Raw genomic sequence first — 15173 nt, forward strand, 5'->3', positions numbered from 1 at the left:
GGCATGGCCGCGGCAAAGGCAAGCGCGGACGCGCGCGGGCGAGCAGGGAGGGCGAGGCGACGCTGGCCTCGCTTGGCAGCGATTGGGGCGAGGCGGGGCTCGGGTGCGCGTGTGCGGCAACAGGCGGGCGAGAGGCGCGGCGACGGGGCAACCAGCGCGAGGACGACGCGCGGGGGAGGCGGGCGAGCAGCGCGGCGACGGCGCGCGCGGTCAAGCACGGCGAGCATGTGCACGCGCGGGAGAGAGGAGGAGAGGGAGAGCTCACGGGGGCTGTAGGGGTTTTGGCAGCGTGCTCGGGGAGGCTCGGGTTGGCCGGAGTAGCGCGAGGGAGAGGTGAGGAGGCGAGGCGATGACGGCGGCGGGGAGCAGCGCCGAGGCTTAGGGCACCGCGGGGTCGAGCCCCCGATTTTGCTTGGGTCGAGGGGGTGGGCGCCTGTGCTGCAGGCGACGAAGAGGCGGCGTTGGCGTCGGGGGAGCGATCCGGCAAGGGGGGCCGGCGTGGTGTCAATCCGGGTGGCGCTGGCGTCGGGGGCGACGTGGGTTCGTTCCCCCGATCCTGATCTGGATCGAGGAGAGAGACGTGGGGGAGGAGTGTGGGGTGGTTGGATTAGGGTTTCGGGGGAGAGGGGATAAGGGAGTGATGTGGGGCGGCTGGGCCTGTGGGCTGGTGGGATGTATGCCCAGTTGGGCCAAACGGCCAAAGGGGAGGGGGGAAGGCCCGGGGTTTTCTTTCTTTCCTTTTTCACTTTTTTTTATTTATCCTTTCCGATTTATTATAGTTGCTATTTATTTTATTTTTGATAAAATAGAAAAGTGGCACCAAATTTAGTGTTACAAATTGTGCCTTTGCCACTATTAATTTAGCTCTTCAAAATAAAATGGTTTTTAATAGTTTAATCTTTTTTAAAGCATTTAAGTAATTGTTTAGCCCCTATTTTAATTAATTTCTTGCATCTAAATATTTTATCAAAATGTGGTTTCTGCATCAATATTATTTATGATTTATTTTCTACAACTTGAACATTTTAGTTTTAAAGTTTTGAAAACTTTTAATGTTTGCTTTTAATTGGGTTTGAATTTGAATCGGTTTTGAACTAACGCGAGATTATCAACAGTAATCGAGGTGACGTGGCATCACTAGCAGGGGATTAATGTAGTCTAATTATCCGGGCATCACAATTCTCCTCCACTACAAGAAATCTCGTCCCGAGATTTTAGAGGTAGTGAAAGGGGGAAAGGTTTTGGTTACGAATGTAGCAGGTCTTCTCATCCTGGCTTGCTCTTCGCGAAGAAGTTGATCCCTGTCGTTGATGTCTTCATTTCTCTACTTCGGGTCATCTTGACGAAGTCGCATCCTTTCTTCGGGGTCTGTCTCGCACTTACGAATAGGTAAGGGGCAGTTCGACAATGATAGAATGCTATAAGGGTTAACCATCGGGGGTTATCCCATGAATGAACACAGGGGTATCTCTCGAGTTGGTCAAATAAAACACATCGAGAGCCAAGCAAGAAGGTACAGTAAGAAGTATCAAGCGGATAGGCAATCATTCGTTGCCCAATTAGAAGGTGAAAGGGTTTGAGGGCACGAGAATAAGTATTGCGCCTGATACCAGAGTAGATCACTAGGAAGATGCCTCACGAATTACATATCAAGTCAAGCGCGAGGAATATCTTTGGCAACAGGGTGTACAGGAGAGTCAGGTTTCAATCCTGGGTCCTGTGGGTTATGGGCCCACCATGTGGTTTAAAGACAGAAAGAGTGGTGTCATCTTGCACGGTTATGATAACCATGCAGGTTAGACCATAACATGTCGGTTATGTCGGCAATAGCGTCGGTACCAAGGGCAGGGGACGAAGAGAACCATTTTCCTGCTCGTTGAACGAGGCGGTCCAATAGGCAAGGTTCTCGTCCATCGGTGGTTACCAGAATGCCATCAACAAAAGCAACAGGGTCTTACTGACAGAATTGTACACGGAGGTGTTAACATAAGCAGGGAATTAATACTGCTTAGATCATAATGATCACCAGAAAGGTCAAACAAACCAATGGAAAGGAAAACGTGATCATCAGGTTAAACAGAACAATGGAAAGGAAAATGTGTTTAAACACATTCAGTGGTATATCCTTCCCAAGGACAAGAAGAGCATGATATCTATGGCAAGATACAACGTAGAAAACCCTTTAGGAAAGGGGAGAGAGTATCATGACATTACCCATACAACGATGTTTGGGGTAATTAATAAAGAAATTTTAGCATTGTGCTTCGAATGTTCTTATTGAAAATCGGAGTACCACAAACATGCTTCGAGATAGCATCGACAAGGTCTTCGAGCAAAGGTCAGACTCTAGATACACGAAGGGATTCATCATTAAGCCAAGGAGAGGATGGGGAGGTGGCTGATGGACCCAGCAATAATTCAACGAGGTATCCAAAAAGATGGATTTCCATGGATATGTGAACAAGGAGATAACATTTGTCGGATCAAATGATATAATGATGTATACTCGAGGAAAAACATACACAAATTAAACATTGGTTGAATGGTGCACCCGAAGTATGGGCTTAGATAGCAAGATCAATGATAGAAGGGTGATTCGATATCCAATACACAAAGAATGTATCTATCGTTCATTAACTTACAAGCAATAGGGTTGCTAGAAGTTTTGAATTTTTCACATCACAATCCATTTGTCGGTATTCCGGTTGGAACACGGGGGCCATGAAAAGAATGGTGATGGAGAGAAGAATCACTTGCATCAATAATTCATAAGAGGTGGTGAAATTCTCACAACATACTTGACATAAAAGATGGTAATATTCCAAGGTAAAGAAGGATAATTGCTGGATAGCAAGGATCTCAAAGTATAACACAAAACACGAATAAGTTTGTGTTGGAGGGAAGTCAATAAAGTGGTCGATGATAACACAGATCATCGAGGGCAAGGATGGTATTTCTCATAATGAACTCAATTGACATCCTGGAAGAGCTCAGAATGCCGATGATGGTCACGACACAATTGTTGAGAGATTTCATGAAGATGTAATCGGTCGGCGATGACATCAAGCCACGGGAATGATGAAGCGAAAGGTTATTGAACCCAAGGGTATGACACAAACTCAAAACCAAGCTTGTTGTTTAAGGCAAAGTGGTATGATGAGGAAGATCGACGTAAGCTTAGCTCATCATCGAAAGTTGTGCTCCGAGAATAAGGACTAGGTAGCACAGTTAAAATCATCACAGTAATGATATAGCCAAATAGGGTAGGAAGGATGTGATCGGGTGTAAACTCGTAAGTAAAGAATATTACCAAAAGTTGTTGAACCGTAGTGCGGACTCGGTTCAGTTATCGGTTTTTGAGTGCCCGTGAAAAATTTGGAATCAGTGAGAATGTAGTACTTGATGAGGAACTCATAAGAGGTTATGTAGTACTTGATATTATCGAGGTACCATGGTGTAATACTCGACGGAAGATCAAAGTAAAGGTTGGATTGGTGTATTGATCCACAGAAGACAAGTGCTTAAAATTGCCCGTGAAATGGGGTCAAAGAAGAGCATATGGTCGAAACCACGATTGCGAAAGGCCGGATCCTAAATATAAAAACTTATACCAAGGGAAAAAATTAATTTAAGAGAAGCTTTAATGATAAGATCTACATCGTGTCCATGGGCATGAACACAAAGTTCAAGGTCGACTCCCACTTCTTCAACGCATAACCTTTCATTCGCCTCTCGTATTTTGAAAAGGACATTAGTTGTTGAAAGTTTTACCTGGTGCAATACCAGATAAGTATGACCCGTGAAATCTTCCGGGTTTGCACAGATTAGGGAAGGCATTAGTTCAAACCATCGGGTATCTTAGGAACATATATCACAAACTTCAGGAGTAAATAACACAAGCTCGAAAGTAGAGCATGGTTGACAAGGCAGAGGATACAATTTACCAAAGGCATTATATACCGGTGGAAAGGCTCACAAGGTTATTGAATATTAAGGGCGATGTCGGACGAAATCCAACAATGGATCTGACGATCCACAACGGAGCTGATGTGAGTATCGGTACTCTACCAGAAGAAGAAAGAATGCAAGGGGATCAGCTGATAGAAACAACTAACTAACTCAAAGCTCAATGCAAGGAAATTTTATGATTTCCAAATCAAGGGATCAGAAGCAATCGTTCTGATCGAAAATGAATAAGCTCAATAGACTTAGAAGCACAAACAATCAAGGCATCGATTGGTCAAGAACCAGCTCATATCCAAATGACGTCTGAGCCGAAAGGATGAATCCTAGGATTCGGCTGAGGAATGCGGGCATCCTCAACATATTGAATCAATGGACTTAAAATGATAAAGACAAGGAAGGACAATAAGATTAAGGAACTTATGGGATTAACCATAATTCAAGAAAGCGAGAATTTCAAGAGCAGTAGGCTGCTCAGGATTTTCGGAAGATCGAATGATATTTTGAAGTCTTTGTCGAAACACATGAACAACTGGGAATGAGCGGATACTCGATAAGTGCGAGAATTATCTGTAGGGGTACTCAGGTGACAGAGAACAGCAAGGCAGTAAGCTCAAAGGATTCTCGGAACAACAGAGAGAATTTCAAGGTATCTCGTAGTAACAAGATCAGCTGGGAAGCATCGTATGAAAGGCGAGTATACGTGGTTATCCACAGGGGTTTATCAATGGAAGGGAATTGCAAAAGCGATGCCATAAAGTCTCAAGAGAACATCAGAGAGTATCTTCGGATTCTTCTGGTGCAGCAGACGAGCATCTATAATAAGGGGCTCTCCGGGAGAAAGTATTATCGAGAACCTAGAGTCAGAGTTAGTAAAATCGTTTAACCCGAATAGAAGAGATGTCAGAGTCCCAGAGTATAGGTTGAGGAATAAAAGATCCTACTACCACCCAATGGCGACGTGTGCCCGTAAGACACACAGCCATATTAGTAAAAAGTTTTGCAATGTCTAGACTCAACTTCGGCCAAGGAGTGTGGAAGGGGGATTCCTATAGGCAGTCGGCTCTGATACCAACTTGTGATGCCCCCGATTCAATCGTACACTAATCATACACGCAAACGTGTACGATCAAGATCAGGGACTCACGGGAAAATATCACAACACAACTCTACAAATAAAATAAGTCATATAAGCATCATATTACAAGCCAGGGGCCTCGAGGGGTCGAATACAAGAGCTCGATCATAGACGAGTCAGCGGAAGCAACAAAATCTGAGTATAGACATAAGTTAAACAAGTTTTCCTTAAGAAGGCTACCACAAACTGGGATACAGATTGAAAGAGGCACAGGCCTCCTGCCTGGGATCCTCCTAAACTACTCCTGGTCGCCGTCAACGGGCTGCATGTAGTAGTAGGCACCTCCCGAGTAGTAGTAGTCGTCGTTGACGGTGGCATCTGGCTCCTGGGCTCCAACGTCTGGTCGCAACAATCGAGTATAGAAAGGGGGAAAAGAGGGAGCAAAGCAACCGTGAGTACTCATCCAAAGTACTCGCAAGCAAGGAGCTACACTACATATGTATGCATTGGTATCAAATGGAATAAGGGTATCATATGTGGACTAAACTACAAAAAGCCGGAATAAGAGGGGGACAACTAGTCCTATCGAAGACTACGCTTCTGGCCACCTCCATCTTGCAGCAGAAGAAGAGAGTAGATGGTAAGTTCACCAAGTAGCATCTCATAGCATAATCCTAACCAAGATCCCCCCTCGTTGCCCTGTGAGAGAGCGATCACCAGTTGTATCTGGCACTTGGAAGGGTGTGTTTTATTAAGTATCCGGTTCTAGTTGTCATAAGGTCAAGGTACAACTCCAAGTCGTCCTGTTACCGAAGATCACGGCTATTCGAATAGCTTAACTTCCCAGCAGGGGTGCACCACATAACCCAACACGCTCAATCCCATTTGGCCGGACACACTTTCCTGGGTCATGCCCAGCCTTGGAAGATCAACACCTCGCAGCCCTACCTAAGCACAACAGAGAGGTCAGCACGTCGGTCTAAATCCTATGGCGCAGGGGTCTGGGCCCATCGCCCATTGCACACCTGCATGTTGCGTATGCGGCCGGTGAGCAGACCTAGCAACCTCCATTACAAAGGAAGTTGCGTTACACGGTCCCACCTGGCGCGCGCCGCTCAGTCGCTGACGTCACGAAGGCTTCGGCTGATACCACGACGTCGAGTGCCCATAATTGTCCCCGTGTAGATGGTTAGTGCGTATAGGATAGTGTCCAGACTCAGATCAAATACCAAGATCTCGTTAAGTGTGTTATTTTGAAATAACCACGGACGCCGACCAGGGCCAGGCCCACCTCTCTCCTAGGTGGTCTCAACCTGCCCTGTCGCTCTGCCACAAAGTAACAGTCGGGGGCCTTCGAGAACTCAGACCCACCTCTACCGGGATGGAGCCACCTGCCCCTTCAGCCCCCAACATCGGAATCACTTGCGGGTACTCCTACGAGCTGACCCGACTTTAGTCACCACCAGTATAGCATGTATATATGTATAAGTATATACCCGCGATCACCTACCGAGTGATCACGGCCCGATAGTATAGCATGGCAGACGGACAAGAATGTAGGGCCACTGATGATAAACTAGCATCCTATACTAAGCATTAGGATTGGAGGTAAAGGTAACGACAGTAGTAGCAAGGACAGGCTATGCATCATGATAGGATTAACAGAAAGCAGTAACATGCTACACTACTCTAATGCAAGCAGTATAGAGGGTAGAGTAGGCGATATCTGGTGATCAAGGGGGGACTTGCCTGGTTGCTCTGGCAAGAGAGAGGGGTCGTCAACACCGTAGTCGTACTGGGTAGCAGCGGCGTCGGTCTCGGTGTCTAGCAAGAGAAGAGGGGGAAGAAACAATAAATATAAAGCAAACAAATGCATGACCATGCATGACATGGCAAAGCGTGATGCTAGTTATGCCCTAACGCGGTACGAGGTGGTACCGGTGAAGGGGGAAACATCTGGGAAAGTATCCCCGGTGTTTCGCGTTTTCAGGCAAAGGAGCCGGAGGGGGAAAGTTGCGTGTAGGCTATGCTAGGGATGCTTGGCGGACGAATGGGCCGCGTATACGGGCTCGTTTCGTCGTTCTGAGCAACTTTCATGTACAAAGTTTTTCCATCCGAGCTACGGTTTATTTTATATTATTTTTCAAAGTTTTAATTTATTTTTGGAATTATCATAATTAATTTAATTAGGAAATGCCATTATGATGTCAGCATGACATCAAGGTGATGTCAGCAGTCAACAGTCAATTGACTTGGTCAAACTGACGCATGGGTCCCACTGTCATTGTCTAACTAACTTACTAACTGTTTAGTTAGATTAATTTGCAGGTTAATTAGGTTTAATAGTTAGTTAACAGAATTAATTAAGTTAACTAATTAAGTTAATTAATTAATTATTTTATTTATTTAATTAACTAATTAATATTAATTTTATTATCATTATTATTATTTTTAATTAATTTTAACTTTTTTTAATTAAACGTTCTGGGCCGTGGGCCCCACATGTCATTGGCCCCTGGCCTTAGCAGGCACAGGGCGCCGCGGGCGTCGGGCACAGCCCGACCTGGCGCAACGGGCGCCCGGGCGAGGCGCATCCAGGCGCTGGGGTGCAACCCGCCCGGTGTGAGGCGAGGTCGCCGGCGACGGATGCGAGGCCCGGGCGGCGCGGCCATGGGCGCGGTGGTGCGGCGCAGCTGCAGCAGGGGGATGCGGGCGGCAGGGCGAAGCGGGGCCATGGGGCGAGGGGCACGAGCGGGGGGCGGTCGTCCGAACCGAGCGCGGGCGTGGTGAGCGTGCGGGCGCACGGCACAGGAGGCCGGGGCGGGCTGCGGCGATGGAGCGAGGGCGAGTGGGGGCAGCGCGGGGCTGCCGTTGCAGAGCCGCAACAGAGAGCAGGAGGAGAGGCCAGGGCGTGGGCGCGGCATGGCCACGGCAGCGGCGAGCGCGGACGCGCGCGGGCGAGCAGGGAGGGCGAGGCGACGCTGCCCTTGCTTGGCAGCAATAGGGGCGAGGTGGGGCTCGCGTGTGCGGCAACGGGCGGGCGAGAGGCATGGCGACGGGGCAACCAGCGCGAGGACGACGTGCGGGGGAGGCGGTCGAGCAGCGCGGCGACGGCGCGCTCGGTCAAGCATGGCGAGCGTGTGCAAGCGCGGGAGAGAGGAGGAGAGGGAGAGCTCATGGGGGCCATAGGGGTTTTGGCAGCGTGCTCGGGGAGGCTCGGGGTGGACGGAGTAGCGTGAGGGAGGGGTGAGGAGGCGAGGCGATGACGGCAGCGGGGAGCAGCGCCATGGCTCGGGGCACCGCGGGGTCGAGCCCCCGATTTAGCTCGGGTCGAGGGGGTGGGCACCTGTGCTGCAGGCGACAGAGAGGCGGCGTTGGTGTCGGGGGAGCGATCCGGCGAGGGGCTCCAGTGTGGTGTCGATCCGGGTGGCGCTGGCGTCGGGGGCGACGTGGGTTCGTTCCCCCGATCCTGATCTGGATCGGGGAGAGAGACGTGGGGGAGGATTGTGGGGTGGTTGGATTAGGGTTTCGGGGGAGAGGGGATAAGGGAGTGATGGGGGCGGCTGGGCCTGTGGGCTGGTGGGCTGGATGCCCAGTTGAGCCAAACGGCCAAAGGGAGGGGGAACGGCTCGGGGTTTTCTTTCTTTCCTTTTTCTCTGTTTTCTTTCTATTTATCCTTTTCGATTTATTATAGTTGCTATTTATTTTAGTTTTGATAAAATACAAAAGTGGCACCTAATTTAGTGTTACAAATTGTGTCTTTGCCACTATTAATTTAGCTCTTCAAAATAAAATGGTTTGTAATAGTTTAATCTTTTTAAAAGCATTTAAGTAATTGTTTAGCCCCTGTTTTAATTAATTTCTTGCATCTAAATATTTTATCAAAATGTGGTTTATGCATCAATATTAGTTATGATTTATTTTCTACAACTTGAACATTTTAGTTTTAAAGTTTTGAAAACTTTTAATGTTTGCTTTTAATTCGGTTTGAATTTGAATCGGTTTCAAGCTAACGCGAGATTATCAACAGTAATCGAGGTGACGTGGCATCACTAGCAGGGGATTAATGTAGTCTAATTATCCGGGCGTCACATGTATGCTCAAACTTGGCACGGTTATATTACTCATATAATGCATATGTTGTATTGCAATGCTTAGTTTTTAAATCATATACACAATATTGAATGCCATCTCCTTAGTTGGCACATCATATATGCGATTGCCCTCTGCTCACTTCCTTAGTATATAAATCATATATTTGAATTATGTCATGCCATGATGTTTACATAGACAGCATGTATCTGAATTATGGCATGCCAACCCATTTTCTAAAGACATAATATAGTTATATCATCTCATCCTGTTTACATAGTCATCATATTTTAAATTATGTCATTCTATCCGTGAATTATATCATGCCATCATGTTTCCATCAACAACATGTTTGTGATTTATGGCATGCCAACCACTTTAATAGACACATCGTATAGTTATATCATGCCATCCTGTTTACATAGTCATCATATTTTGAAGTATGCCATTCTGTCATGTTTAGTTAGCCTTCATACATGTGAAATTGTGTCATGATATCCTGTTTAATTAGCCATCATATATGTGAAATTATGTCCTGCTATTCTGTTTGCTTAGACAACATAAATGTGAATTATTTCATGCCCTGTTTTCTTCCCTACTATCCATTACACCTGTCTATCTTACAATGTATGTACATTCAATTACTTTTCTTGTTTATCAGCCATTTCAATTGGAGGGAATGATGGCATTATCTGTGGGAGTAAAAACACGGCCTTCAGAAAAGATCGTGTTACCTGTCGATGCAGATAGAACCACAGTTGTACTTGCGCAAGAACCAGCCCCACCACACATAACCCACACTCATGCAGATTGTACCCCTACCCAGTTGGACAGAGAACCAACTACACCCCTTCTAACCCCAACCCCAGCAGATAGACACCCAGTTCCCGTTGACACAGCACCGTCTCCACCACAGAGCACCCAAACACGAGCAGTTAGTAAGGCAACTGCAGTGCCCAAATCACGAGGACCACCACTCCGAACCCGAAGTCAACGCTTAAAGAAGAAGAAGAATTGTTCTCGGGTCAGGTTCCGTAGCTATGGTTCATACTACTTTGCTCTTGCATCACTATATTTACTGATACCAACTAATTTCAAATTTGAAGGATGCAATTGAAACTCCAATGGCGCAACAGGTATGTTTTAAACCTGTTTCTTCAACGTGTTTGGCTGTTTGCTGTTGTAACTTGCTCTATGTTGATTTTAGTTTCAATTGAATAAACAGTTATGTTCTCATGCCATGCACATTACAAGTGTTGTTATTGTTGTGTAGTTTCCCACACCTATATTCTGTCTATGCTGCTTTGTCTTAAATAGATATGATTCGAACTGTATCTATCTTGATTTGGCAACATAAACTAGAATGATATAGACCATACAGTGACCATACTACATAGATATATGTTTGTTTCATGCTGTTATCCTGTCCACCTTACTACTGAACTGGTTTACCAAAATGAGTTTCATATACTACATTGTAAACCTGAGATGTGTTTGTTTGTTTCTCTTTTAGAACGCGGATAAAATATTGGAGAAGAGTACCCTGTTATGCAATGGTAAAGGAAGTAATGCAGATAAGGTTCAAGATAGTGAGACATCCTTGCTAGTCTCCAAGAAAGCTGATAAAAACTATATTGAAGACACTGAGACAACCCCAAAGTCATGTCTTGATGTAGTGTTCGAGTTACTGGCTACCACTGCTAGCACCAGCTCTTCGAACTCGTTGCCTGAATCAGTTCGGCTTCTTGAGTCTCAACTTCAAGTTGAAAGACATCGATCAGATGTTATGCGACATGAAGCCGAAGGACTGAGGAAGTCCCTGCAGAATTCAGATGCATACTTTCTGGTGCAACAGCAAGCGCTGGAGGACTTAAGCGCCAAACAAGAGAAAGTTAATGAGCTTTCTAAGCATCTTGCCAGCATTATGGGTACCCAGGATATTGTTTCTTGAGCTCTTCTGAAGTGGTTTCAGTTCTGGACTTGTTTTGCTGCGGCGTTTATATGCTGTTGTGTTCCCTATATTTGCACTGGTGGCGAACTTTGATGCCCAGTGGATGTAATATGTGTAATAGCCATGATAGCCTAGTGTAAGTTGCTTGCTTATTTATTTCCTTGTTGTCTTGTTTATTTGTTTGCTTGTAGTCAGTGCTGTTCTTTTTCTGTGGTTTGCTAGTGGTTGCAATAACCTATTTTTTTAAAAACTAGGCCACAATAACCATGGGCTAATATTGCCTATAGTGACACAAGGCCTCCTACGGGCCATAGAAACAGTGGGCCTTCTACGGGCCGTATAAACAGTGGGCCTTCTATGGGTCGTAGAAACAATGGGCCTTCTACGGGCCGTAGAAACACTGGGCTTCTACGGGCCGTAGAAACAATGGGCCTTCTACGGGTCCTATCATCAATGGGCCTTATACGGGCTGTATGATTGATTGGCCAAACATGGGCCAAACAGACCACATTCTGGCCGTAAACAGGCTAGAGTTGGAATCGTCCATTCATGGGCCGACCATAACGGGCCATCGTTAATAGTCCGTATTTGATGACGCTATGAAAACGGCCCAACGTATTAACGGACCACAAACGGGCCGACTATAACCACGGGCTGAATTTGGCCCACAAGCAGAAAATGACAGTAACGGCCCGTAAGTAAATGAATGCCGGAAAATAGCCCAAGAATAAATAGGCTCTGGGAAGGCCGAAAGATAACATGGGCTGGAAACGGCCCAATGGAATAACGGGCCGTTAATGGGTATAAAGTGATACACTATTCTTTACGGGCCAGTTTCACCACGGACCGTTAATGGGTGTAAAGTGATACACTGTTCATTACGGGCCAGTTTCACCACGGGTCGTTAATAGGCCAAGAGTTACATAGGGCCTCATATGGGCCAAAAGACGTCATGGGCCATATGTGAACAAGTCATTAACATGCTTTCCATGGGACGGCTCGCCACCTTTTGACCAAGTCAAACGGGTCGGCCTTTTCACAGGAATGGGCCTCTGTTGGGCCGTGCCACGTGTCGACGTATCATAGGCGCCTTCTGTCCAATGAATGGATGACATCTGTCCTAGCGATGAGCCGACACACGTTTCATCCAGCCAATGATGATTTTACACGTGGAAAATCCCCATTGGTCGGGGCTGTTAACGGGTTATCGGATCCAAAACCCGACCCGATAGCTTAACGGCGTTCCGTTACGGTGGATGCCACGTGCCGGTCACCCTTGACGAAAGCACTTCTATGACGCGCAATTTATCGTCATGGAAATGGACACTTTTGTGATGATAATTTTGGTAATGTCATGGAACACTTCTACGACAGCATAGGTATGACTATCTTGATTCTGTCATAAAATCATCATGGATGTACATGCATGACAGAAAACGCGACCTACTGTGACAAACACGTATCATCATGGAAGTGTATTTTTTCGTAGTGGTGGCTGTTTTGAGGAAGGTGTATCATGGGTTTATGGTATCGGCGAAAGTTGTGCGATACTAGAGAGGCTAGCAATGGTGGAAGGGTGAGAGTGCTTATAATCCATTGACTCAACATTAGTCATAAAGAACTCACATACTTATTGCAAAAATCTATTATTTATCGAAACAAAGTATTACGCGCATGCTCCTAGGGGGATAGATTGGTAGGAAAAGACCATCGCTCGTCCCCGACCGCCACTCATAAGGAAGACAATCAATAAATAAATCATGCTCCGACTTCATCACATAACGGTTCACCATACGTGCATGCTATGAGAATCACAAACTTCAACACAAGTATTTCTCAAATTCACAACTACTCAACTAGCATGACTCTATTATCACCATCTTCATATCTCAAAACAGTTATCAAGTATCAAACTTCTCATAGTATTCAATGCACTTATATGAAAGTTTTTATATTATAGCAAATTTCCATGTTGTTCTAAAGGACTCTCAAAATAATATAAGTGAAGCATGAGAGAACAATAGTTTCTATAAAACAAATCCACCACCATGCTCTAAAAGATATAAGTGAAGCACTAGAGCAAAAACTATATAGCTCAAAAGATATAAGTGAAGCACATAGAGTATTCTAATAAATTTCAATTCATGTAAGTCTGTCTCAAAATGTGTGTACAACAAGGATGATTGTGGTAAACTAAAAAGCAAAGACTCAAATCATACAAGACGCTCCAAGCAAAACACATATCATGTGGTCAATAAAAATATAGCTCCAAGTAAAGTTACCGATAGACGAAGACGAAAGAGGGGATGCCTTCCGAAGCATCCCCAAGCTTAGGTTTTTTGGTGTCCTTGAATTTTACCTTGGGGTGCCATGGGCATCTGTGATGCCCCGAGACCGATGCGCCAGGTGTCTTCCAGTTATTCGCTATCTTTGTCATGTTAGTTGCTTGCGTGTTGCGTCTTGCCATGTCATCATGTGCATTGCATCATCATGTTTTTCAAAACTTGCATTCGTCCGGGTTTCCAGTTCTTTCCGTTGCCCGTTCTGAGCCCAGACACACTTGCACGCGCCTGTGGCATGTCCGAAATAGTATTTTATAAGTGGCCGGAAAATCTTCTCGGAATGGGATGAAAGTTGGCATGCGGTGTTGTTTTAGTGTAGATAGGTCGCCTGTCAAGTTTTATCGCTTTCGGAGCCCGTTTGACGCCCCAACGTATAACTATAGCGGCAATAGTAGCCGGTCTTTTGTCGGACGTTTTGGTCTCCGAAACTGCTGTCGGGCATCTCTCTTCTCTCTCTTTTCTGAGCCCATCAAACCTCTCACCTTCGTTGACCGTTCCGAGACCAACCGGGTTATCGTTTCCCTATTGGCAGACCACCTACTCCTCTTTGCACACTGCATCGACCCCTCACCCATGTCCGAAAACTTTCCCGAACCCGACCCGGACAGTCGTCACCGATGGGTCCGGATCATCCCCTAACATCTATAAACCATCTCCGTTTTGTTATTTGGACTCCCTACCTATTTTTTCTCTCGACCGTCCGATTTAGATCAGACGGACCGGTTTAGCCCCAACCCAAAAATCCTATTGCTATATATAGTCCAACCCCTAGTCCTAATCTAGTCTAACCCTAAAATCTAGGACATTTGTCCCTTACCCCGCCGCCGCATCTTCATCGGGATCCATCCCGAGTCAACCCACGCCCCATCTCCCTCGTTCTTCTCTCCCTCGATTCCCTCCATCTTTCTGTCGCCGCCTCGCATCGCCATGGAGAGGAGCTCCCAGGGCGCCCAATCCAGGAGGCCTGGCCTCCCATCGTTCGTCGGCGCCTCAACCGGACCAGGACCCTGTCGCCCTGCCCTTCTCCTTCCTCTTCCTTCTCTCCTCCCTCTCTCACCTACTCTCGCTGCTCGTGCAACAGGGAGCCCCCGAGGAGTTTGCGCCCCCATCTCCCTACTCTTGCTGTTCGTGCAACAGCAGCTCGAGGGGAGGATCCCCTCGATCCCGTGCTCTTCGTTGACCGCAGCTCCGGATCAGCTCGACCTCACCTTTTCCTGCAGCCTCCTCGACCCGGATGCACGCGGTCGCCTTCCTCCGCCCTCACCATCGTCCAGCCGATGGGCAGCACAAGCAGCGCCCGCATCCTGCCAGAACCGTCACCCCAGGTGGATCCACTCCTCCTCCTCGTCCTCCATCGCCTGGAGCCACCGGAATCGCGTCAAGTCCACTGTCGTCGTCCAAGTCCCTCACCGTCAGCCTTTGCTTACCCTACTGCGAGCAGCAGTTCAGGATCGAGCCCGCTCGCCCGCTCGTTGACCATGCCCCATCGACCGTGCCACCACTGCAAAGCTTCGGCCTCACTTGGCGGCCCAGATCCATCGGCCCACCACTCTGCTTTCACTTTCGGGCTGAGGCCCAATGTGAGCACCAAATCCAGCCCTCCTCTCTGTTGGGCTAGAGGGATTCGGCCCATTACGTTTTTTTGAGTTGTAGAGGTTTTTCCTATTTATCCAGAGATGTCCGTTTTTCAGAAAAGACCCTCATGTTCATACATTTAATATCTCACAAACTATGCATCACATGTAAA

This window comes from Triticum dicoccoides, chromosome 2A (assembly GCF_002162155.2).
Source record: "Triticum dicoccoides isolate Atlit2015 ecotype Zavitan chromosome 2A, WEW_v2.0, whole genome shotgun sequence".
Taxonomy (NCBI): Eukaryota; Viridiplantae; Streptophyta; class Magnoliopsida; order Poales; family Poaceae; genus Triticum; species Triticum dicoccoides.